We start from the raw sequence: 26,119 nt of genomic DNA, 5'->3' as shown, positions 1-26,119 counted from the left end.
AATTATCTTATTATTTTGAAAAAACCTGGTATTGGCAATCTTCGTATCATTATCGTATCATCCCCTATATTTGCGCCCTATGTCCATTTATCTATTTACAGAACTTATGTGTTAACTCTCTATTGGAGAATTGAGGGTAGATTAAAAAAATGGTATTGAGTGTAGATTTGGCAAAACAACGATATGGCCACATGATTTTGTTTTAGTCGAGAACCATGTATAGCTGCAAGTAGCCGTGACACGCACCATACAGTCAATATACAGTGGTGGACAAAAGAATTGGTACATCTTTATTTAGCCAATTTCAAAATCATATTATAAGATGTTGGTGTTAATCTATGATTACAGGAAGCCAATAGCAAAAGGACACCCTATACAATATAAGACAGTAACGTTACTGTCATGTTATTGCCTTTAAAATATTAAGTGCTTGGATTGCCATCTCAGACATATACAAAATTCTTTTACCGACACTTTTAAAATTAAACTCTAACTGTATACCTGAACATTTACAAAACGTATGCCTGTTTTGTACTTGGTATTTGAGAAATGTTTGCAACCCCAATTTAAAGGCCAAGATAGAGTGTCGGTTAATTCTTGCCACGCGTTATGGGTAAAACAACCAATCAAGGCAGACTGTTTTATCGACACTTTAGGTATCATTGTGGAAAGCAATACGACAAATGTGTAGTTCTTATATAGAGATTGTCGTCGATTATAATCCCATTTAATAGAACATTTAATTCAAACCTCACATATAATTAATCCTGTCAATCCTTTATTTTACGTAAAGATGCTATTTATCGGTGAAATCTTTTTGTGGTACCTTTCCACCCAAAAATTCAAAATTCTGAAAAAACTCTCATAATATATCTGATGCACAAGAGTACAAGACCTAATAATAATATTGCACTTAAATTAAATAGCGGTTTAGACTATACACTCGCAGTAGACAATTTTTGTATTTTAAATAGGGTTCAGAAAAAAATCAAAGTTTGAATGACCACATAACAGTCAACAATGGTAGTGTGATAGGTTCAAATGTCTTCTAATATTTTTACAACAATTAAAAGAGTGGCAATAATACATACTCATTTCCATGGAATTCATTGCAGCTATAACATATAACACATTTTTCATTGATAATAGTTTTAATAAAATTAATGTTGTAAACATTATTACCGCGTTTACCAAATTACCAACATTTAGAGCTTTGTTATAAAATTTATAGAAAAGAAAGTATTTACAATTAAGCCATAATCTATAAAAAATGTTTTATTTCACAATATATTTATATCATGTTATAATATTAACAATAAATCCCTTTCAATATTACCCAATGAACATTTTTTACATTTTTGCTGAATTAAACTTATTTTAACATTACATTATCCTTTGTACAGTACAAAAGTACTTAGTTTTGCTAAACTTGTAAATATAAAGCTTTTTCCTCCTACATGAAAAACCCACCAATGCCTGAAAGCTTTCCCCTCTCCAGGTAAAACCCACCATTGAATTAAGGGGAAATTTCTACAGATTCCACAGAAAAAGCGAAAAGCTTTTACACATTTGTTTGACAGAATATGATACCGTAAACCACTTTGTATATTTTGCAGAGCTCCCCATGACAAATAAACGTTTTTATGGAGAATTTATGAAAAATAAATCATAATAACCATGATTGTTTTTTAATCCGTATTATGGATTTAAAGCAGTTATAATTTAAAGTCCGAAGTAATTAATATGTGTGAGTAATATCCTCATCTGAATCTATTTCTACTAAATTTGTTGAGGCATATGTGTCGGTTCAGACATCCATCCTATTTGAGCTGATATTACACTTTCCAGGTCCAATAAACGTGAGATCATATATGAGAGCTATATCCAGGTTTGAACCGATATCTGTAAAATTTACAGAGGTAATTTTTTGCAGTATCTGATAGCTGGCGCCCAATGTCGTCATTGTGGTGAGCATTTTACGGGTGTGAGGGACTAAGCTCCAAATTCGGATGCAACATATAATTATATCTTAACCGATTTTCACTAAATTTTATACATTTTCTTCACTTCTTCCCCTGGAAGATTATTGTCTATACAGATCCACGATATCGTTTATCCCCAATATAACGATACCTCCCTATTTGATGATTTTAGCAACATTTTTCAATGGCATTGTCTCTCTGGAAGAGAAATATCTATGTAGGTTCAAGATATCGTACCACATACAACGATAACCCCCCGTTTAAGATTTTAACAGAATTTTTGGCGATTTTTTTTTTTTTTTTTTTAAATTCCAAATTCGTTCCAAATAGTGGGGGTATTTAAATTCGGCCCAGCAAAAACTACTTTTTTTATTTCAAAATAAATGCATTCACAAAAAAAATGTTTACATTCTAGACTAGACCAAAATATGAATTTTAGATGGGATATGGATGGAATATTCTACACCATCTCTGAACTTGATCTAAGTTTGAATAATATTACAATGTACCAAGTCTGGTCTAAAGCGGACACTTCCTTCGAGGGTTATCATGTGCACCAGCCAGTCAGACAAACAATCGGACATAATCTCTAAATCGACTTCAAGTGTCCTGAAACTTCTAAGGCCAAGCGATGAGGCACATTTTGACTGTATGAAATGATATATACCCCCTGCAGCCATATGGCTGACGGTATAACAATCATTAAATAATTTTAAATACCAGAAATCGGGTTGTACTCTTGCATGATTACCAAGTAGACCTATATCTAATAAATATTTATCAAGTGTCAGATTACCGTTTAGTTAATGCTACTTTCTATTGACTAACATGTTGTTGATAAATCGTTTGAAAAAAGTCTAAAAGGAATAAATATATATTGGGCTCCGGGAAAATTGACCAAAACTCTCCGCTACGTTAGATTTAGTTTAGGAATAAAACTGTACAATAGGAACAGTTCCTAAAAAGGAAAACTAAGTAGAAATCTGGAATTGTAAAACTGTTCCAGTCTTGTATTGTATAGACTTATTTACTTATGTATTTATACACTTAACTTTTGAAAAGTGTCTGGTCGCCTGGTGTGTTTTGATTCAAACTTAGCAAGGTTTAATATTTTTGTCGAGCCAAATTTTCACAAAAAATTAAAATTTTAAAAACACTTAAAATGTTATTATGCAATTTATGCTTTGATTTTTTTTTTAATCTCGCACATAAGATTCATTACATACTTAGCTCAAGTGTGAAAATCATTTCTGTTTTAAAATCCAAAGTTTATCACCATCAATGAATTTAAAAACAATACCTTAGCATTGCTTAGCATTGCATTCGAATCTCTACCGACCAATTTTTAATACAGTAGTCATACACCATATTTATGCTAAAAGAGAATTATATTTTGCAGATGCTCTCTTAACTCCGATTCTTTTCGAAATACCTAGTCATCTACATTCATTGTAGCGCTTTACTTCTTTAAAATATTTTCTTTTTTTAGTTTAAAAATTAATGTAAGGTATGTCTCGCAAGATTCGTTAAAAATATAATAACGTTTTAAAAAATATGAAAACAAATGAACTTTGATGACCCAGAAAGATGATGAGGTGATCCAAATAATTGACGCAAACACTCACACACTTATCGATAACAATGCTTCTAGCATCAGTATTATATTGTGACACAGTATTTATAATAAATTTAATATTCATCACAGGGCTTCATTGGAAATTGAGACACGTCAGAACTGCATATATTTTAAATGTGGAATATGGTTTCTATGGTATTAATATGGTAATCTTGTCAGTTAATATTACGAATTTACTGGACTTTAATCACAAATTTACACTTGCATTGTTGCGATTGAGTATTTCAGTGGATACAAATTCTTCAGTAAACAGTTGTCACCTTTCTAAGACCAAATATGTTTATGTTTTATAAACATGTAAGTCTTGTCCATAATCTGTTTTGACAATTTTATCATCTGAACAAATTGTAAAAATGTGTTCAAAGTATATTGGACTATAAAAACTACATAAAAAGTAATGGTCTCTAGATGTAAACATAGTTTTCAGAATACGGTTAATTCAAAATAACGGTTATAGACCCTATGTCACTTTGGGTTAGATTTGGTCCAAACTTGGTGCATCGTAATATTTTTTTCAAACTTAAATCGAATTCGGAGATGGGCAATATCGGTCAACTCCTTCTGGTACCTCCCCCACAAAGGGTTAACATTTAAAATAATTACAACTCTTATAAAATGTGATGTAAGTGTCCGATTGTCTTCAAATTTTACACATTGCAATATTTTTATTAACCCTATTTCTGGTGTTACGATGGAATATATCGGTCCATTCTTTCTGGTACCTCCCCCACAAAGGGTCAACATTTTGAATAAATATAACTCCTATAAAATGAGATGTAAGTGCCCGATTTTTTTTCAAATTGCACACACAACAATATTTTTATTAACCCAAGGTCTGATGTGAAGATAGAATATATCGGTCCACTACATCTGGTACCTCCCCCACAAAGGATCAATATTTTGAGTATTCATGAAGCCCATAAAGAGCGAAGTCAACATCATGATTTGTTAAAAATATGGTAGAGATCGGACAATTTCTTTTGTTACCTCCCCCACATAGGGTTCAAGATTTTAAAAAACAAAACACTCAAAGAAAGAGAAATAACAATCCAACTTTCTTCAAATTTCACACATCAAAATATTTTTGCTAACGCAGTATCTGTTGAGAAGATGATACATATTTGCGAAGCCTCAAAGAGTCACAATTTTCAATACTTTAATCTGTCGTAATATGCGAAAGAAGTCAGCGATTCTTTACAACTATATCTAAATATTTCTCACAAACAGAAACCTGAAATGGAAATGGAATTCACGATTTCGCACAAAAATGGATATAAATGTTCGATTCCCTTCAAATTCTGCACATACCAAATATTGTTATCTTTATTAGATGAAATATGGAATTGAAATACTTAAGTCCGCAATGTCTGTTACCTCACGCATATTTTCACATTTTCCAAAAATTTACACATATCTCATATAAAGTATAAGAATAAGTCGGTATAGTCCAAATCTGGCACGTTGTAATATTCATATTAGTCTTAGGGCAGAAACGAATTGGTCAATATTGGCCAACTGCTTCGGAACCTCCCCCATAAAAGGTCCACAGTTCGAATAATCATAACTCGAGGCTGGTGGTATAGATCTGTCGGCAAAACTGACTGATACTATTTTATTTGTTTTTGAGACACCTCAACATTTACCATTTGAAGTTCTTTATATATATCTTTTTGCAGCAATGGATTCTTATTTCGCACTTCTAAAAAATTTACCTAATTAGACTCCTCTATAAGCCGTAGAGTTAAAAGTCATTCAGGTGAGACTAAAAAACTGCAAACAACTTCAGACTACGGTCATTTATAAGCCACTCGTCCGACAGCTGTTAAGTGACAGCTCACTATATTGTTTACAAGCGTACAGAAGCATTTTGGTGAGAATTTTCCAGAAAAAAAGTTATTCGTGCGATTTATTTTTATTTGGCTTGAAAACTACAAGTGGCTATCGTTAGAGCACTCCAACATTTAAATGTGAATAAATCTTTTGTGTCTCGTACCATCACTCATTACCGTGACTCTGGTAGCGTAGCCCGACGTCAATGAGGTGGACGGAGGAAAACAGCAACATCTGAATTTAAAATTCCAAAAAGTTTAAAAATTTACACCGCAACGGAAAGAAAATAGACTGGTGAACTGCCGAATTTGGTTTTCTGTGCTCCGATGAGAAAACATTCGCTGTCCAGCAGTTTGTAAACAAACATAATAATCATGTTTACTTCATAAAGAGGTCATCTGAAAATGTGCACCTTCGGTTGGCCACCAGAACTCAAGCGACAACCATGGTGATGGTGTGGGCCTCCTTAACCGCCGATGGCCGCTCTCCGCTCGCATCAAACAAAATATTCTGGCAGGTGAATTAAAGACTTGGGCACACAAACATTTTGGCCGCAGACCTTGGACATTCCAAAAGGACTCAGCACGCGCCACCCAAGAATGGTTACAGAATGAGGTTCCTCGCTTCATTTCCAGCGCACATTTGGCACCAAAAGGAAAAGGAAAGGATAATAGAAAAATAATTTACCGCTCACACCAAAGCCTTCAAAGCCATGGTTGCACATCCAATTTTTCTGTCCAAAACTATTTTGAAGTCTCAACCCTAAAAGCCCACATTTACCTTCAAATCAAATTTCGGAATCTAGCTCTATCCCTTCTTCAATACCTAATTTAGTACCAATTAGTAATCAAAATCACCTTCACATGTTAATCACTGGCATTTATACAGACATTTATACCAAATTTCTGGATTATAGCTCTATTCCTTCGTCCAATACCAAAAATGGCGCCATTCAGTACTTTTCGTAAAATTATAGTACACATTTTCGAAACCACCTTCAAGCTACAGAGAACCGCGACACTAGCGCAAAATTTCAAATTTGAAACACTATTCACAAAATACCAAACATAGTACAATTCAGTAAATTTCGTACAAAGTTCCAACACTAAAACTTATCAAATCTACCATCAACAGAGACCCCAATACACAATTTAAAAATTCAAGCTTGGAAATCAATTATGTCAACTCTTTAATAAGTTGACATAGGCCAGCTAACAATTAATATTCAATCAAAGAAGCTGTGGCCGAGCACAACGGAGCACTGCATCAAAATGCTATAAATCATCTGCATGAGCGGTCATATAGTATGGCACAGCGACACACATAGAGACAGATACACACACATACATATATTTAATAGAACCATTTTATTCTTCCGTTTTTTTTTTTCGTTTTTTTTTTTAATTTTAACATTATCATAATCCTGCTAAGGTTATTTCGTTGTTGGTGTTTTTTGTTTTTCTTTTCATTTCCATTTCCATTTATTTTGCTTTCATTCATTTCTCATCTCTTCGCTGACTGTGCATGCAATTTCAAGTTCATTACATTTTGAGTGCGTGTCTGAGCGAGTCACGAGCTGTTGCTGTTGTTGTTGCTGCTGCTCAACCCAACCCGACCGTCTTTCAGTTACATCACAATTAACTTGAAGAGCGTTAGAGCTAACCGTTCACCTTTATGTTGTGCAATTTTGTTGTTGTTGCTTTTGTTGCTATATGATTTCTATTTTGTCAAGGTCGCATTAGGAATCGTCAAAGAAAATTACAGTTTCCTGTCAAACGCAGGAGACAGGGTGCAGAGGATTTTGCGTAAATATCATAACATGAAAATAAATTAATTTGCCCAGACTCGCGTCTGGGGAAAGTGAAAAGAAAATGCCATGATTTGAAGCGGGAGAGAGAAAAACATAAACGAGAGAAAAAAAAAAAAACAAACAAACATAAAGAAAAACAAATCGGGATAATGGACTCGTGGATGAGAAAAGAAAATAATACAGGCCACCAGAAAACACACTGCACGCTTCCGACGATAACACGTGGTTTGCAGACACCGAACCAGCAGCAGTAGCATTGTGCAAAAGCATTGGATTTTGTTTACATTTTTTCCTCTCCGCTCTCACCTAGAAGTAGTGGCGTTGCGTGCACGGTCAACGAACAACAACAATATATGTGAAGGAGATGGGGAAAAATATTTAGTTTCTTATATAGAGCAGAACTTTTGATAGGCAATGTGACAGATTGGTAGCTAACATTATACAAACATAAACAAGAAGCTCGCCCAATCTTCCATCCACACCCACTTCAGTATTAGGGTTGCCAGGTGATAATTATTAAACAATATTTCGAAAATATATAGATACTAGCATGTGTCCGTTGTTTCGTCATCGAAAAGTCCACCTTAACATTTTAAATTCGTTCGTGTTGGTCTTTTTGTCTACTCCAACTGCAGCGTACTAAATTTTTAGACTTTTAAGGTTTTATATACTATTTAATTTTTTTATGTCCAAAACTATTTCGTCTCCATATGACAACCCTAAAAACCAACAGTCTCCTCAATTTTCAAATTTCAGAATTTTCTTGGTCCATTTCTCAATCCTAGACACATAAAGTGATACAAATTACCTATTATTTCGCAAGTTTCGAACAATAAGGGTAAGCATTTGCCAAACCAACAAGAGATGTCAGAAGGAGATACCAACAGAGACCTCAATATCAAATTTCGCTACTCCAGCTCTATCGGACACACAAATCCAAATTGTACCAAATTTAGTACACATAATGATGAATTTCCAAAAGTTCCTGCATATCCCAATCCTACACTTCAAATTCCCAAAACTACTTTCATACCTCAATCATACAGCCCCCATAGAAATTATATTTCCAATTTTAAAATTGCAGCTCGATCTGTTTACCACAATTCCAATTTGTACCAAATTTAGTACCATTTAGTACACATAATTACAAATTTCCCTAAACTATCTACATCATACAATCCAATAAAAATCTAATTTTCAAATTTCAAGAGTTCAAATCTACCGGTTTGGTGAAAATTTAAATTGTACCAAATTTAGTACACATAAGTTCCAAAGCTTCCAACATGTCGAAATCGCGCAATCCCACAGTAATTCCTCTTATAAATTTTAGGATTCCACTCCAATTGGTTCGCCCAAATACAAATTATACCAAATTCAGTACCACAAAGTATCTCATTCTATCTCATATCTCCATAGATCCATAAGTACAAATTTACAAAACTTCCTACAGTCCAATCATAATTCAAAATTTAAGGATCCTACCTCTATTGGTTAACCCGAATCCATATTGTACTAAATTTAGTACCATTTAGCACACAAATACAACTTTCCATAACTACCTACAGCATACACTCCAATGAAAATATTATATCCAAATTTAAGGATTCAAAATCTACCGGTTCTCAAAAAAAAAAAAAAAATCAAATTGTACCAAATTTAGTACCATTGCGTATACATATGTACGAACTTCAAAAACTTTTAACATATCTTAATCCTACAATGCAATAGTAATCTTATTTTCAAATTTCAGGATTCCCTTCACCCAATACCCATTTTTTACCACTTAGTACTTTTCGAACAATTAATGGTACACACTTCCAAAACCACCTCCACCTTAACCACAGGCACAACAGTCCCTTAATATCAAATTTCCAGCTCTGTCGATTCACACCAATCCAAATTGTACCAAATTCCGTATATTTTAGTATTATAAGTACAAGTTTTCAAAATTACCTTCATATTCCAATCCTTCACTCTGCCAGTAATATTAATTTTAAGTTTCACCATTTCACCTCCATAGGTTCCGCCAAACTTATATTATAACATAATTTAGTACCATTTAGTACACTTCGAATACATGAGAACACACTTCCAAAACTACCTATTTACATCGACTCTACTCCTCAACCTTGTTTCCATTCAATATTTAAAGTTTTTAGCTGTAACCGTTTAGATGATTCGAAATGGTACCAAATATTGTTCATTTTAGTACTTTTCGTATACTTATGGTGCGAATTTCCAAATTCCCTTTGGTGCATCTATCCTACACTCCATCAGTAACCACTTAATCCAAATTTAACAGTTCCTGCTATCTAAAATACAAAGGATACCATATAGAGTACTATTTAATACTTTTTGTGCCGTTTTGGTACAAATTTCCAAAATCCCAGCCTTATCTGACCCCTTCGGACCAAGAGTGACCCTCACTGAGAATTTCAAGATTCTAGCTTCAGCTGTTTCGTCTGGGCGTTGATGAATTGTTGAGTCAGTCAGTGAGTCTGTCAATTTCATATGTTCATATTTGTTTACATTTTAATTAAAGTAAAGTAATCTTATTTTTTATTGATCGAGGTCATGTGAAAATAAAAAAACATATTTTGTTTTTTATTTTTATTATTTTAAATTAAAAAAATATGACCTCTGTGTGAATTTCAATAATGTTCAAAACTTTTCATTTTTGATCAAATTCATTATATAGCCCAACTCTTTCTTCTCCATAGCCTTATCACTGCATCAGTAAATACAACCTGTGAAACAAACATTGTAATCCATTTCCCATCTGAATCCACATGGCACACAAAAATTATTTCTGACAATTCAAAGTCATCTGGAAACCCTATTTACATTTCAATTCAAAAGGAAGCCCAGCGAAATAAAGCACCACAACTAAACCCGGAAGCAGAGACTTTAACATTGAATGTTGAGCTCTGACATACTTGAAATGTGAGAGAATGCACATAAATGTTATTCAGTTAAAAGCAAATGTTAAATATATGCAAGAGAGAGATAGAGAGAGAGAGAGAGAGTGGGTTGAAATGAGAGTGTTTTCTTAACACGGTGATTATGTTATGATGCATAATACATTTCAAGTTAACCCTTATCAGAAAGGGAAGTAATATAATATGCGTTACAGTGTGGAAATGATAAATTAGAAAGGATCGCAATACTGAAAATAGTGTTCGTGCAGACTCAAGATACAAAAACCATAGTTGTTTTTTTTGTTTTATCAGATCCAGTTCGGATTTTGTGACCTCCAAACTTGCCTGGGAATATCTTCTTCGGAATATTAGAAAATTTATCTCAACAAGTCCAAAAATATTAGTGTTCGATTTTTAAAATATATTTTGACTTCAGTTTTGATTATTCAAATTGATGGTCCTTTTATGAATATGATGGAAGGAATGGGTCGATATAGTCCATTTGTTATCGGATCTAAAAACATGTGATATAAGAAGAAATATTGGTAAGAGCAAAATTACAAGAAAATCGAATCGGACATAAATGTCCAATTTTATGTGAAATCATAAATTTTATGTTCATCCCAGGTTTCTGGTTGAGAGAAATATTTAGATATTGCAAGTTGTAAGGAATAGCTGACTTGTTTCGCAAGTTATGACAGAAAAAAATATGGAAAATTGTTACCCTTTGTGAGTGAGGTACCAGAAGGGGTTCGCAGATATATAATTTTCACACCAGATCTTGTGTTAATAAAAGTGTTTGTATGTGTGAAAGATGAGGGGAGGGAGGGTATCAGATGGAATGGTCCGACCTCTATCAACTTTATAACAAATCCTGTGTTTATGGAAATATTGAGATGCATCAAGCCTGATTGAAATCGGACGTTAATTTCGCATTTTATGAGCTTCATGGATATTCAACATTATGACAATTTGTGGAGGAGGTACCAGAAGGAGTGAACCGATAAATTCCATCTTCACATCAGATCTTGTGTCAGTAGAAATAACGGGATGAAGAGAATCGGATGCTTATTTCGGATTTTATGTTTGTTTTGTTTATTCAAAACTTTGAACTTTTGTGTGGGAGTTACCGGAAGGAATGGTCCGATCTCTACCATCTTTACAAGAGATCATGAGTTTATAGAAAAATTTAGATGTGCCAAGTCTCAATGTAATCGGATGGTAATGTCGCGTTTTATGACCTTCAACATTTGACCCTTTGTGGGAAATATTCCACTTTCACACCAAAATTTGGGTCAATAAAAATATTGCGATGCGTAATTTTAGACAATCGGACTCATACATCACATATTATAAATGTTAGAATAATTCAAAATTTTGACCGATAATGTCCATTTTCGCACCTGCACTGCAAACATTAGGGGTTGCAAAGTTGGAGTCAAATTCAAAAAAAAAAAAAAAAAAACAAAAAACCTGCACTAAAAGAGAAAGGCTTATCCGACCTTTCTCTTTTTGTGCAGGTTTTTTTTGAAAATGTCGATCTTTTGTGGGGTGGTAGCAGAAGGAGTGAACCGATATTATCCGTCTGCGATCATGATCTAAGTTTGACAATAATATTGCGATGTACCAAGTTTAGACCGAATCGAATACTCTCTTCAAGAGTTATCGAGGGCACCAGCTAGTCAGACAGGAATGGACGGACGGACGGACATCGTTAAATCGACGCAAATATCCCGAAACTGATTTGGTTCAAAGAGACCTAGAGACCTAGTCTAAAATCGTTATTTCGATGAGGCACGTTTTTTCCGTATCAAATGATATATACCCTCTCTAGCCATATGGGGAGGGTATAGCTAGAATCGAAACTACATCCAAAGAATAAAGTGGTTCTTATTCTTATTTTACAAGTATTTTGATTTAAAAAAAAAAAAAATAAAAAAACAATATTTCTTAACGAAACATTGCGGATTGTTTTAAATATATCTTCCAGACCTTACTATCAAACTAGAATCGTGGACAATCAAGAAATTTTCAAAAGTATTTTTGGTGGATTTCTAACCCTAAAATCTTAGATTTTTCAGAAATATTATTCATGGCTTTCAGAGCCACAAAATCTTGGGGTTTTTTAGGACTATATGGTTTTTAGTTTTTTCAGTTTTTTTTTTTTACTAGAATCGTAGATTTTTTCTATACTTTCCAAGGTTTTTTGAACTTGAATCGTAAATTTAAAAATTATATTTCAAGGTGTTAAAAAATGTATGACACCCCTATATCTATGGTGAAAGTCAATGCTTTCATAATAAGTAATCTAAATATTCGTCGTAGACCCCATAAAATATATGTATACATAATCAGCATAAAATTCGATTTAACGATGTCCGTCTGCGTATCTGTCTGTAGAAATCACAATACAGCTCACATTATTTGAAATAGAGCATCAAAATTTTAGCAGAATAATTTGTATTGTGTCTAGGATGGTTGGTATTGAATATTAGATATATCGATCCACGTTTTGATGTAGCCGAATATATAACGGTACCTCCTGATATTTGGTATTTTCGTGATTTTTGTCACGATTTTTCATAGTATATATAGGTCCACGTTTTGGTAGAGCCCCCATATAATGGTACCTTCCGATATTCGGTATTTTGATGATTTTCGCAACATTTTTGGTGGGTTCTGGCTCCGGTGGCAGAACATTGAATATTTAGGTCCACGTTTTCCTATAGCGCACATACAACGATATCCGCCGATATTCTGTATTTTGTTAACCCTAGTAACATATACCTACGAAATTGTTTTAAATTTGATATTTAAGAAGATTTGGTAAATGACAATCCTTGAATTATAAAATTGTCTCCAAAGGATCCCGTTTTGGTATTGCCCCCATATAACGGCCTTACCTACTTTATGATTTTTTGAAAAGTTTAATAGTATTATCCAAACGGTCTTACTGGTATTTGTAATTTAAAGTGGAACACTTTTGTATTCAGATATTTTACATAAAAAGGGTATTCAAAGATCGTCCCGGTCGAACTTAATGTTTTTTTACTTGTTTGCCTTATTAAAATAAAACAATTCAAGTGATTATGGATTATATTCTCATTTGAGAAAAAAAGTTATGTTTTTACTAGGGCTAAGAAAAAGTCAATTTGGGAATTGATAAAATACTTTTTTCTATTTATATCAAACTTCGAGTAAAAATGCTTCAGCTTCTTTAATTTCTACAGATATTAACATTAAGATTTGATAAAAGAATAAAATAAAATAAAAAGATTGCCACTCAAAAAGAGCTAATTTTTAACACTCTTTGTATAAATTATATCATATCAGTCGCAAAATAATGTAGGGAATGCTAACTTTTTAATATAAATATTTACAAAAATTGTGCATTCATAACTAATTAATTTCGTATCTAACGTTATAACAAAGTGTCCACATACTGTATAAAACATAATATATCACATGGCCCCCACGAAATTTGGGCTCAATCAAAACACACACAACAGCTAACTACCGGTTTGTTTACAAAATTTAACATAACACGAGAAAGACTTCAAAATAGCAAGAGAAAGAGAGAGTGAGAGAGCGACACTAAAAAAACCCCAAATAATGCGAGAGTGTGAATGTGAATGTGAGATAATAGTACAAATGACAAAGCATAACATACAAAGAGAGCACATTAAAATTCCGAGGCTATGGATTCGAACATCCAGCCAGCATCCTTTTCAAGGTATCGGTGTTGGATGTTTGTGAGAGTGTGTGTGTGTGCGTGTGTTTGAATTCGTTTCGAATTCGAAGAGCACGAGTGTGAATATGAGATGAATATTTTCGCCAAGAATGTAAGGAAATAACAAAAACAAACAAATTCGTTGTCGTATCTGCTGTTAAAGTGAATGGGAGGCTATTACATTGTTGCTTGTGTGTGTGTGTGTATGGGTGGCAGTGTGTGTTCGTTGCGCACGTGAGATGTTGGCTGCTGCTGCCACTGCCACTGCTGCTGCTGCTTCCACTACTAACACACAAAAGACGATGCCTGATGCCTGGCTGTCAGCCCTGTACTCTGTTGTGTGGTGTAAAGATATGCTGCAGTTTAGTTTAGTGTTTGTTTTTGGCATCGCATGGCCATGTCTGACGGTGGATACTCAGCCATTGTAACTTCAGTTTAGAACGTGGGCTTGAACGAGACGGTTCGCTTTTAGTCTAATAACACATACCGAACAAACGATTTAACGATTCAAATAAGCAAGAAAAAAATTTTCAACCTAAACACACATATATTACAAGCAGGCAAACTAAAAGATAAATCATATTAAAGCCAATTCGGAAGAAAAAAGTTTGCTACCAAACTGGGATTCTGTGTCTCTTGAAATTGAAAATTAAACGAAAATAAACCCAGCCAGACGGCAAAAGGAAGGAGGAAAAGGAAAATCTCTGTGAATTAATTTTCCTTCTTTGTTTGGCCAGCTTTGAAACTAGTGCCAGGTTCTGGTGTTTAATGCAAAAAGAAAACAAACTAAATTTTATCTTTTGGGCTGGTCGAAATCTAAAAAAAAATTGAAACGGGAAAGAAAAAGGCCAACTAACACAACATTAGCTGTGTCAGCAACATACGCCAGGCCATAGCCAGCCGTTCACCGAAAAAGAGAGAGAGGTCTGAAAAAGGAAAACAAAAATTGGCAAATAAGAAAATTTGTAATGGCCTTATGCAGTGAAGTGTAAAATGAATTTATCTTGAAAAAAATAACATATATATCTATATAAAGGAAGTGTGGAAAAATAGTGTCTCATTTCGAAATTTCCAAGTGAAAGTCGTGCCGAAGGGAAATAATTAAAGTTTGAACAGTGAGTGTGGAAAAAAAGTTAAGCGGAAATTGTCTTCAGAAAACCCAAAAGAAAATTCATTCTTCAGCCCAACTTAAGAAAAACGTGGTAAAGTGCTGCACACATAACAAGTTTTTCCCTAATCACTGCACCCGAAGAAACGAAATAAAATAAAGCCAAAGAATCTCTTCTTTACAAATAAAAGAAAGAAGTATAAATAAAGTTTTGTAAACAAATCCCAACAAAAGAAGCTCAAGAGCAACAAAATTCCACGTATATAGTATTTCTTTGAAAAGAGGTTAACAAGCACGCAAGAAAACCAAGAAAAAAATACAGACGTGGAAAGGAAAACTTTTGTTCGAGCAAGGAAACGTGTTGCAAACGTTTTGGGTTTCCAAAACGAAAATATATAGCAGTTGTTGCTAGCGTTTCTTCAAATTCTATAATAACAACCAGCAGCAGCAGTCGTATTCTCATCTTCTTCATCATCCTCAGTGTTTAGTGCAGTGCGGCAAATACAAAACAAAGCCTCGAAACAAACAAATAAACCACAAAAAAGTGCGTATAAATTCTACTAAATAAACAAACACAAACAAAATGAAAAGAAAGAAAAAATCAATTTTTCAGTGTTCTGCTGATGCTTTCTAGTCACATTGGTCATTTTATTTTGGCATGTTTTCCTAAAAATGTTTTGTTGTTATTCCTCTGCTTTTGCTTTCCATAAATCTTTTCAAGGGTCAACTTAAATTTGTAGACAAAACTTGAGAAGAAAAATCAATTATTTGGATTTAAATGCAGTAAGGCGTATGAGTGTTGACGAATGTTATACGCCTCGCAGTAATAGAAATGGAAATTTTTCATATAAACTATATAGTTGGTCGTTTTGATATTTAAATTGAAGGAATCAAAACACATTTTTGTCAAGTTTTCGAAATGAATTAATTTTAATTCAAGACATTGTATTTGAAATTCGAGAATTTCATTTGTAATTCAAAAATATTCAATTTCTTATTTGAGAATTTCATTGGAAATGCTTAAAATTCCAACTGAATTTTGTATTATTTTAATTGTATTTAAAATTTTTCCACTTAAAAATTTGAAAATGTTATTGGTAATTAAAAAACGGAAATACCACAATGCTCTCAAAAAATCTATTCATCTTAAATTTTGCTGTTTTGGGTATTTTTTTTAATATTTAAAAATGTAGACAAAAAAATTTTTGAAGAGAAAAATCAATTATTGGGATTTAAGTGCAGCACTGCGTATGAGAGTTGACGAATGTTATACGCCTCGCAGTAATAAAAATGGGAATTTTTCATATAAACTATATAGTTGGTCGCATTAAATTTAGGATTTTTTGATATTTAAATTGAAGGAAACTAACCACATTTTTGTCAAATTTTCGAAATAAATTAGTTTTAATTCAAGACATTGCATTTGAAATTCGAGAATTTTATTTGTAATTCAAAAATATTCCATTTCTTATTCGAAAATTTCATTGGAAATTCTTGAAATTCCAACTGAATTTCGTATTATTTTATTTGTATTTCGAATTTTTCCACTTTGATTTTTTTTTTTTCACTTAAAAATTTGAAAATTTTATTGGTAATTAAAAAATTAAATAAAAAAATAAATTTTGCTTTTTTGGGTATTTTTTTTTTAATATTTAAAAATGTAGACTGAACTTGAAGAGAAAAATCAATTATTGAGATTCAGGTGAAGTAAGGTGAAGTGTTGACGAATGTTATAAGCTCACAGTTATAGAAATGGGAATTCATCATATAAACTATATACTTGGTCGCATTAAATTTTTAATACTTTAATTTAAAGAAACTAATTACGTTTTTGTCAAGTTTTCGAGATATTTGAGTTGTAATTTTTAACATTTCATTTCAAGTTCGAGAATTTCATTTATAATTCGAATTATAATTTGAGAAATCCACTTGCTATTGGAGATATTTAATTTGCAGTCTTAAAAATTCTAATGGAATTTCGAATTAATTTATTTGTAGTTCGAATTTTCCCATTTTTTAATTCTCTTATCTCATTTAAAAATTCAAATAATTCTATTTGTAATTTGAATCGTTTTATTGTTAATTTGAAAAAGTAAATACGAAAATGCTATTCATAAATCTTATTGGGGTTCAGCTTAAGGGTACATTTTAAATTTACAGTTTGTTTAGGTATTTTAAAAAAATTTAAAAATAACTGATAACTTGGGAAGAAAGTTCAATTAATAACATTTAAGTGCAATAGGGCGTATGAGTTTTGATAACAGTTTAACGCCTAAATGATCTGTTATAAAAGTGGTAATTTTTAGCAGAATCTTTGTTGTTGTCCATATTAAATTTAAGATTTAAATTGAAGACAATTAAATACACTTTGTAATCTTTCGAAATATTTTAGTGTTAATTCATGACATTGCATTCGAAATTTGAAAATTTCATAAATTAAATTTCACATCAATTGTGATTAGAGAAATTCACATGCTATTGGACATATTTAATTTGCAATTTTAAAAATTCCAAACGAATTTCGAATTATTTCATTTGTAGTAAGATTTTTCCATTTTTAATTCTCTTTCCATTTCCATTTAAGAAGTAAATACCAAAATGATATTTAAAAATCTTTTCAAGGCGCAGCTTAAAAAGAAATTTAAAATATGTTTGTGGTATTTTAAAAATTATTTAATTTAAATCAAAATTTGGGTAGAAAATTATTAATGGTATTAAAGTGCAGTAGGGCGTATGAGTTTTGATATATGTTATACGCCTAAATGATCTGTAATAAAAGTGGTCATTTTTATTAGCATTCGAAATTCGAGAGTGCATTTGAAATTCGAGAATTTAATCATAACTTTTTAATTAAATCGTTGTAATTGATCTTATTAAGTTTGAGGTTTCTTATATCTAAATAAAGGGACAACTAACAACAAGCTTTTGAAATTTCGAAAAAAAAATTTTCAAATTCAAAAATTCAAAAAATTTTTTCAATTCGAATTCTAAAAAAATAAATATAGTCAAAAGTGAAAAATTTCGGATTTGAATTAAAATTGAATATAATGAACTAAAAATGGATTTTTTGAATTACAATTTATACAATTTTATATTATGAATTACAACCTAAAAATGTGTAAATTTCTCAGTTGTAGAAGTGCCAAGGGAGTGAGTTCGTATGGAACGTATTTGATACATTAAATTTTTCCATCTTTTAATATTCGACAGATTTAACACAATTTTTCCAGAAATTGGATATTACATTTCGAGTGAAGTGTTGGCATCCAAGAACAAACACTCCGATCCAGTGCTGATTTTAATATTTTTCAGTTTTGCAAAATATTCCCAAATTCTCCTTTGTTGACAAGGAGATAAAAATAAATTATTCGATATAAGTTACGTTAAAGAATGTATGAGTTTTAATAGGATTTTTAGAAAGAGCATATTTCAGGACACTCCAGCTATGTGTGTTCATCTGGCTTGCTTTTCCACAATGACTCTCGAAGGGAACGTCAGATTCCATTCAAACTTAATGCATCGCAATAAATTTTTAACAAATTTAAATCGAGTACTGAGAAGGGTAGTACATATATACCAACTTTTTCTGTAAATATTTTTAACAAATTTAAATCGAGTTAGGAGATAGGCAATATGCAGGGGGAGATAAAAAACTGCAACAAGGTCAAACGCCACAACTTTTACTTGTTTAAATTTTATTGAATGAAAGAAAGAATGTCAAATATTAGAATATATTTAGATTTGTTCGAATTGGTCACCTTTGGCTTTCAAACGGCCAATGAAACCGTCATTTTCATTTTTTTTTCATTTTTTTGGAAATTTAAATTTTTCCCTTTTAGAAGTTAAGGACAATTTTAAGAGTAAAGTTCGGATTTACAAAAAACCACAGGCTTATCACACCACTACGCTCCATGCCTGACCCTTATGCAAAATTTCAAGATTCTACATTTAGCCGTTTCGTCTGTTCAGCCAGTCAGTTATTTTACTACTCTTTTAAATAAAACAAGGTATCAATGCCACATGAGGCAGTGGAAGCTGGAAAAGGCCACCAATAAATGAAAAAAAAAAGTTAAAAAGCAGTAAGTTCGGCCGGGCTGAACTTTGATTAACCTCCACCATTTGGAACGAATTTGGAAACTTTCAAAAAATTAAATCCTTAAAAAAATCTGTTAAAATTTTAAAAATACCAAAAATGGCCGTTGTATTTGGGTCTATAAGACGTGGGCCCACATAGGCATTGTTTGTCATAAGCCATTATCATATTCAAATTCGAAACTTGAAATAAACGGTGAATAATGTAGCAAAAATTATCAAAATATCGTATATAGGAAGGTATCGTTATATCGGAGCTGTGCTAAGACCTGGACCTGCATATACAATTTTCTGTCACAGGCTATAGCATCCATTACGAACTTCAAATACAACATCTCAAACAATTTCGGTGGGTATTGCACTTAAAATCGTCAAAATACCAAATATAGGGAGGAACTGATATATGGGGCCTATACGAAGACCTGGACCTGCATAGACAATTTTCTGTCACAGACTGTAGTCCCTATAACGAACTTCATATACGTAATTTGAAACAATTCCGTTGAATAATCTCGCTAATCGGGAGGTACCGTTATATGGGGGCTATATGGAGACGTGGACCTGCACAGAAAATTTTCTGTCTAAGAGTGTAGTATTAATTTAGAACTTCAAATATGAAATTTGAAACAATTCCGGTGAATAAGGTCGCTTAAATCATTAAAATACCGAATATCTGGAGGTACCGTTATATGGGGGCTATATGAAAACTTGGACCTACATGGCCCATTTACGAACTTAACCTGCCTACTGGAATAATAAACATGTGTGCAAAATGTTAGCCTTCTATCTCAATTCATACGAAAGATAGCGTGATTGCAACAGACAGACGGACATCGCCAAATCGACTTAGAATTTTACGCTGATCAAGAATACATATACATTGTTGGGTCTGACATGAGTATCTCAAGGAGTTACAAACGGAGTGACAAAGTTAATATACCCTCCATAGTATGGCGGAGGGTATAAAAATAAAAGTGAAAGCCAGGTCGTATACTTAATGATACTGGTAGTGCATCTTTACAACTTTTCTGAAATGTAGTAACTACAATCGTGATTTAAAATTTTTAATTCCGCCTTTAATGCTACACATTATTATAGATTAAAAGAAAGACAAAAATCGAAATGAAATCCTTTAGATTCCTTACATGAGTAACTTAGAATTTATGGTGAACAAAATAATGCTCATACGTCCCCAATGGAACATGTGTGCAAAATTTTCCATTTCTGCGATGTTGCAACAAGACATTTTCATCATTTTGGTTGTTAACAACAAACATGGAAACACACACACACACACAAACAACAACGACAACATTTTATATTAGTACCGCAGCCTATTTGGGATTTGGGATTTAATACTCATACAATGATTTCAAGAACACGTGCAAGAATATAAACATATATATGTTTGTATACATATATATAAGAAAGTGTTTAAGATTTACCATTAATATATACGGTTTCCAGTTTACTGGCTTATAAGTAAAAAACCATGGGGGAAAAGTGTTGAAAGGTCTGCCATTCTCCCACGTTTTCAATTCTCAGCAACAGGGTTAAATGTGTCGATGCTGGGGGATTGAGAACCAGTAGCGGCAGCAGTTTGCTAACTAGCTCGCCGTGAAGGTCTGCCAGCATGCCTGATTGCTTGCCTACCTCTACACACACACACCCACATCCCCAGAATATTTACAAATGTGAAGTGTATTACTGGTTAATTGAAATTGTTGTGTGATTTAAGGCACAACAAAAATAAATGTGGCATTTTTGCAAAGTCAAACCTGCAAAAGGGGGGAAATGGGTAATTCAAGGTTATAGAAAATGTGCCAAATTATACTTTTCGCGGAATTTTCCTTTCAAGACGTTTACATTGGGGATGGTGAACATAAGTATACTCGCTTTTTTAATAATAATACCTTTGCACACCACACCAGTGGGTATTTTATAACAGTTACTTAAACGAGAATGAATTGTGGACGTGAAATGTAGGCAATATCAAATTAAATTCTTTTATGAAAGTGGATTTAAATTGATTGATGTAATAACATATATCTTTAAAAGTAATAAAAATGTATGAATGAAAAATCATTCTTCTGAATTTAATTTTCAAATTGGATATTCTGTTTTAAAGCACTGAGCAGTAATTGTTGTAAAAAAATGACGCACAAGTATTGACAACCTGATTTGAAATTTCTGACTCTAGCCAGGGGTTTATGTTGCTTTGAGAATTAAAATAAAATAAAAACTTCAATATGGCCAGACAGACGGACACACGTATACCTTGCTTCAACTTCATTAACTTGAGATGTCTTGACACAGATGTCGAGTAAAAGACCTGGGATTTTTTTGGAAATTATTGTATAATTTTATTAACCTAAAATAATAATGTCAATCGCTCAGTCCCGTCAACCATACAAGGTTCTTCAAACCATACAAGGCTGTTCAAATCTAAGATAAGATAACTTATATTTAACAAAAACGAGGACTTTCATTTTTTGATGGACTCTACGAAGACTTTTTCTGAAATTTGTGCTAAAATGGTACGAGAAGTGCTAAAGTGTTCACAACTATATACTGTTCTTCCTATTTCGCCGAGCAGGATCGATCTAGCTTTGTATGCCCGTCCGTGTACCCACGTTAATTTGTAATTACTCTACAGGTCGCAATTATGGCTTGATCCTCACGAAATTGAAAATGGAGGTGGGGTAAGGGCCAAAATGGAATCTTATTGTTTTTGAAGATGATCGCAAAATATTTGAAATGGAACAAAACCAGAAAAAAATCTTGATTTTGCGGTCGCTCTACAGGGCGAGATGAAACGACTGCAACCAACTTCAGACTGCTGCCATATCTAAGCCACTCGTCCATCAGCTATTAAAATTATTCCAGTGATAGTTCATTATATGGTTTACAAGTGCACTTTGGTGAGAATTTTCAGAAAAAAGTTATTCGTGATCGAATTCAAGCGTGATAGTATGATTTCTTTATATTTGGCTGGAAAACCCCAAGTGGCTATCGTTAGAGCACTCCAGCGCCGGACATGATGTGATGGTGTGGGCCGCCATAACAGCCGATGGTCGCTCTCCGCTCATATTAATCTACCGGGGCATCAGAATAAATTTCGAATATTATCGCGAAAATATTTTGGAGGGAGTATTAAATCCTTGGGCACACAAACATTTTGGCCGCAGACCTTGGACAACAGGACTCAGCACCATCTCACAAAGCACGTGCCACCCAAGAATGGTTAAAAAATGAGGACTATTGTGTCTGGAGTATTTTGGAAAGCAAGGTTGGCACTAAAAAATACCAAAGTGTCGATCACCTCAAGCAAGCGCTTCGCGGGAATGGGCCAAAATAACGCAGAGCAACATTCGGGCAGCGAATTGGCCGTTTGAAGGACATAATTCATGCCAAAGGTGACCTATTCGTGCCTATTCACAATTCCTGACTTTGTTCCAGTTTTTTTTTTATCCCAACCTGTACATGAAATATGTGATAATTTTTGGAAAATGGTAAAATGTGCGAGTCGAGTGAGGTATAGTAGACCGAAGCAGACTATTTCATTCCATACTGAGAAAAATATTGGGAGATTAGCAAAATCTAAAGAAAATCAAACATTTGTTTGAAATTTTCTACGAATAATTGTTAATCAGAATTTTATCCTTCTGTGGGGGAAGTACGCAAAGGATTGGGACGACCTATTCCTGTTCTTGTGTTATTAGAAACGTTGGGATGTGTATAACTTCAGAAGAATCTGATGCTTATTTCATATTTTATGACCGCTTTATTATTCCAAATTTCAGAAACCTTTGTGGGGAAACCTTTTTGGGGGTACCAGAAGAGGGGTGCCGATATATCCTATATCTTCACAGCAGATCTTGAGTTACTAGCAATATTGGAATGTGTGAAGTTTAAAAAATCGGTTGTTTATTTCTTACTTTATGCACGTTTTGATTTTTCAAAATTTTAACCCTATTTTAGAGGAGTTGGGCCAATATATCGTACCCTCACACCAAATCTTGTGATAGCAAAAATACTGGAATGTGTGAAATTTGAAGAGAATCGGACACTTATTTCCTATTTTATAAGAGATAAAATTATTAAATATTTTTACCCGTTGTGGGGAGGATCTAGAAAGAGATCCTATCTTCACACCAAATCTTGGGTTAATAAAAATAATAGGATGCGTGAAATTTGGAGAGAATCGGACACTTATTTCGTTCCGCTTCCATTGAGCTTACCATCTCATCACTTGGGAAAAATTGTTTTGTCATAGCTGTTATGTTTAAAATAATTTCTGGGGAGAATATCCCAGACAAAACAAGGGAAATGATGAGGATTGGTGGATCTTTCCGAAACCCAGTTATTCCATACCTTACCCCCTGTAGACATTACCATCATTCTGCACTAGTAAACAAACGCTGCTTTTTTATAAAAACAAAAATAATTGGATTAAGCCTGACTATTTTGCAAAACCAAGATATAAATATTCAAAATTTTGTGGTAGGGTACCAATAGAAGTAAATCGATTTATCCCATCTTTACGTCAGATATTGCTTTGGTAGAAATGTTAAGATGTGCGAAATTCGAAAGGAATCGGACTTTTATTTCACATTTTATAAGAGTTATAATTCTTCCAAACTTGGACCCTTTTTGGAGATGCTTCATGGTCCATTTTCACACCTGACCTACCACTGACATCATTTATCCAGATTTGCAAAGTTTGCAGAAAATTGAGTGATACTTTTTTGTTTAATAATGGAAATTATTTTCTGTGAAAATATTGATTTTTGTTGGGGGAGGTACCAGAAGGAGTAGACCGATATTGCCCATCTCCGAATTCGATCGAAGTTTGACAATAATATTACAATGTACGAAGTTTGGATGCGCTCCAGCGAGCCAGATAGACAAATGGACGGACGGACGCCCCAGATCGACTCCAAATATCCTGAAATGGATTTGGGTCATGTCCTTTATTATTTTATACATTATCATATGCGACAGCGCACAAGATATCTTGGAATCTTTATTTTTAATTGTTAGAATTTCCCAGCGCCTCAACCGCACTCAAAAGTATGTACAAAGTATTTTGTACACCTAGGTTCTAAAACCGTTATTTCGATGGAGCATATTTTGGCCATATCACATGATATGTATCCTCTGAAAAAATCTCCTCGAAAAAAATCTTCCAGTCACCGATTGTAAAACTGGGTGCGATCATAAACAATGTCTTGTCTTTCATGATTATCCAAAATTATAAAATTATTTTGAACAATGAATTGGCAAAAAAATATCCCATTTTGAGCTGGGAAATCCCAAGCGTATTGTTTAAAAGTTTCTCCAATTCCGGACCGTGTCGTCTCTCAAAGATGTAACCACAACTGGCCACCGAAGTCTTTTGATTTAAAACCTTGCGACTTCTTTCTTTGGGGACCTGTGAAGGATATTGATTATGGCAACAGCCCTGCATAGATTCAATATCTTTTTTCGATTTGGTTAGGTCACATTTCATGGCCATTTCCTTTGGTGCTGTAGGCATGCTCGTGTCAGCCATTTCACTTATATTGGTCGTCGTTATTAACGGCATATTATATCCTCAATTGTTTTGATTATTTAAAATAAAGTGTTGTTTTCATTTCTCCTCTAAGACTGTGACGTCATACCTGTTCAAGTAAAATTTGAAATGAAAAGTTTTTATTTTTTCTGACTTGATTTTCAAGCCATAATTGGAAATGAAAAATTCTTTTAAACTTAAGTGTGTCAATCAGAATTTTATATTTGCATTTTTAGAGCAACGCGAAGTGAAATATTTTATCTCGTTGGAAAATATTCTGACAAGTTATGCAGACATTTTTCATTCAAAATCATTCAGAGAACATCAAATATGACGAGTATTTTGAATTTCATAATCATATATTTATGAAAGTTACTTATAGCTTCTTTTTTGCATAAATTGCGATCTTTAAGTTTAAAATTTTAAAACAAAGTAAATTTCCAAAATTTTAAATCTCCCACTTGGTTGGTTTTACATTGTAATTCCTTACGAATTACCTTGAAAAAAAAAAACAGAACATTTGACAGTAAATTTGTTAAAGGGATTAAACATTTTTATTAGACCTTCAAACTCTTTGTAGATGTATACAAGCAAACTTTCGCACCACACCGCCCCCTCCATAGAAACACAAACAACACCAAATTTTGGGATATACAAAAACTTTCCATTCTGTCTCGTGTTATTTTAGGTTTAAATACCAAAGTAAATATTTAACAAAACACTTGAGAGTAGAGAAATACTTAAATATAAAACGAATAACTGTCACTCTGTCGTCTATCTGCTCTGCTCTGCTCTGTTACTTTTGACAAAAAGTGTTTAAATGAAAAGAGGCGACAACAGCAACAAAACTGAAAAACGAAATGTTTAAAGAATTCTTTTTTTTTTGTTTCGAAGAAAAACTTTATGGCGAAATTTATGCTGAAACAACAAAAACCTTAAATGATATTTTGAGATGTTTCGTCGTCGAAGCAACAGCCAGCATTAGAAGATATTTTATTATTGCGATAAAGGCAAACGACATGAAGAGCAGAGAGACACACCAAAAGTAATAGAAAAAGGGTTAAATATTTTAAAGTGTTGACAATAAAGATGAAATGGTCAAAGATTATCAAGGATTCTTTGAAGGAAGAGTATCCTTTTTGATGGGAAGAAGAGGATTTGAAGTTGCTTTTGAATGGTAATGCCAAAAATTTTTAGTTGGTTGTGAATAATGATTGCGTGTTTTATGGAGCAGAAGAACTTTGGAGTGTGTGTGTTTGGGAAGAATGTAAATGGGAACATTTTGAAATTACTAGGAATACCCAAAACTTCGTTAGCAAAAATATGCGAAATTTGTTGCGAAAGTTGTTAGTTTTACAGATATTCAAAATTATTGTAAATAGAACAGCTCCAACGCCATTTTCAGGTTTTGTATAAATCACTATTTGTAGATCTTGTATAAAAGAAGGCCTCTTTAAAG

Source organism: Musca domestica, unplaced genomic scaffold, assembly GCF_030504385.1.
Source record: "Musca domestica strain aabys unplaced genomic scaffold, Musca_domestica.polishedcontigs.V.1.1 64, whole genome shotgun sequence".
Lineage (NCBI taxonomy): Eukaryota > Metazoa > Arthropoda > Insecta > Diptera > Muscidae > Musca > Musca domestica.
The sequence above is the reverse complement of the archived record's forward strand: the minus strand, read 5'-3'. Positions refer to the sequence as shown.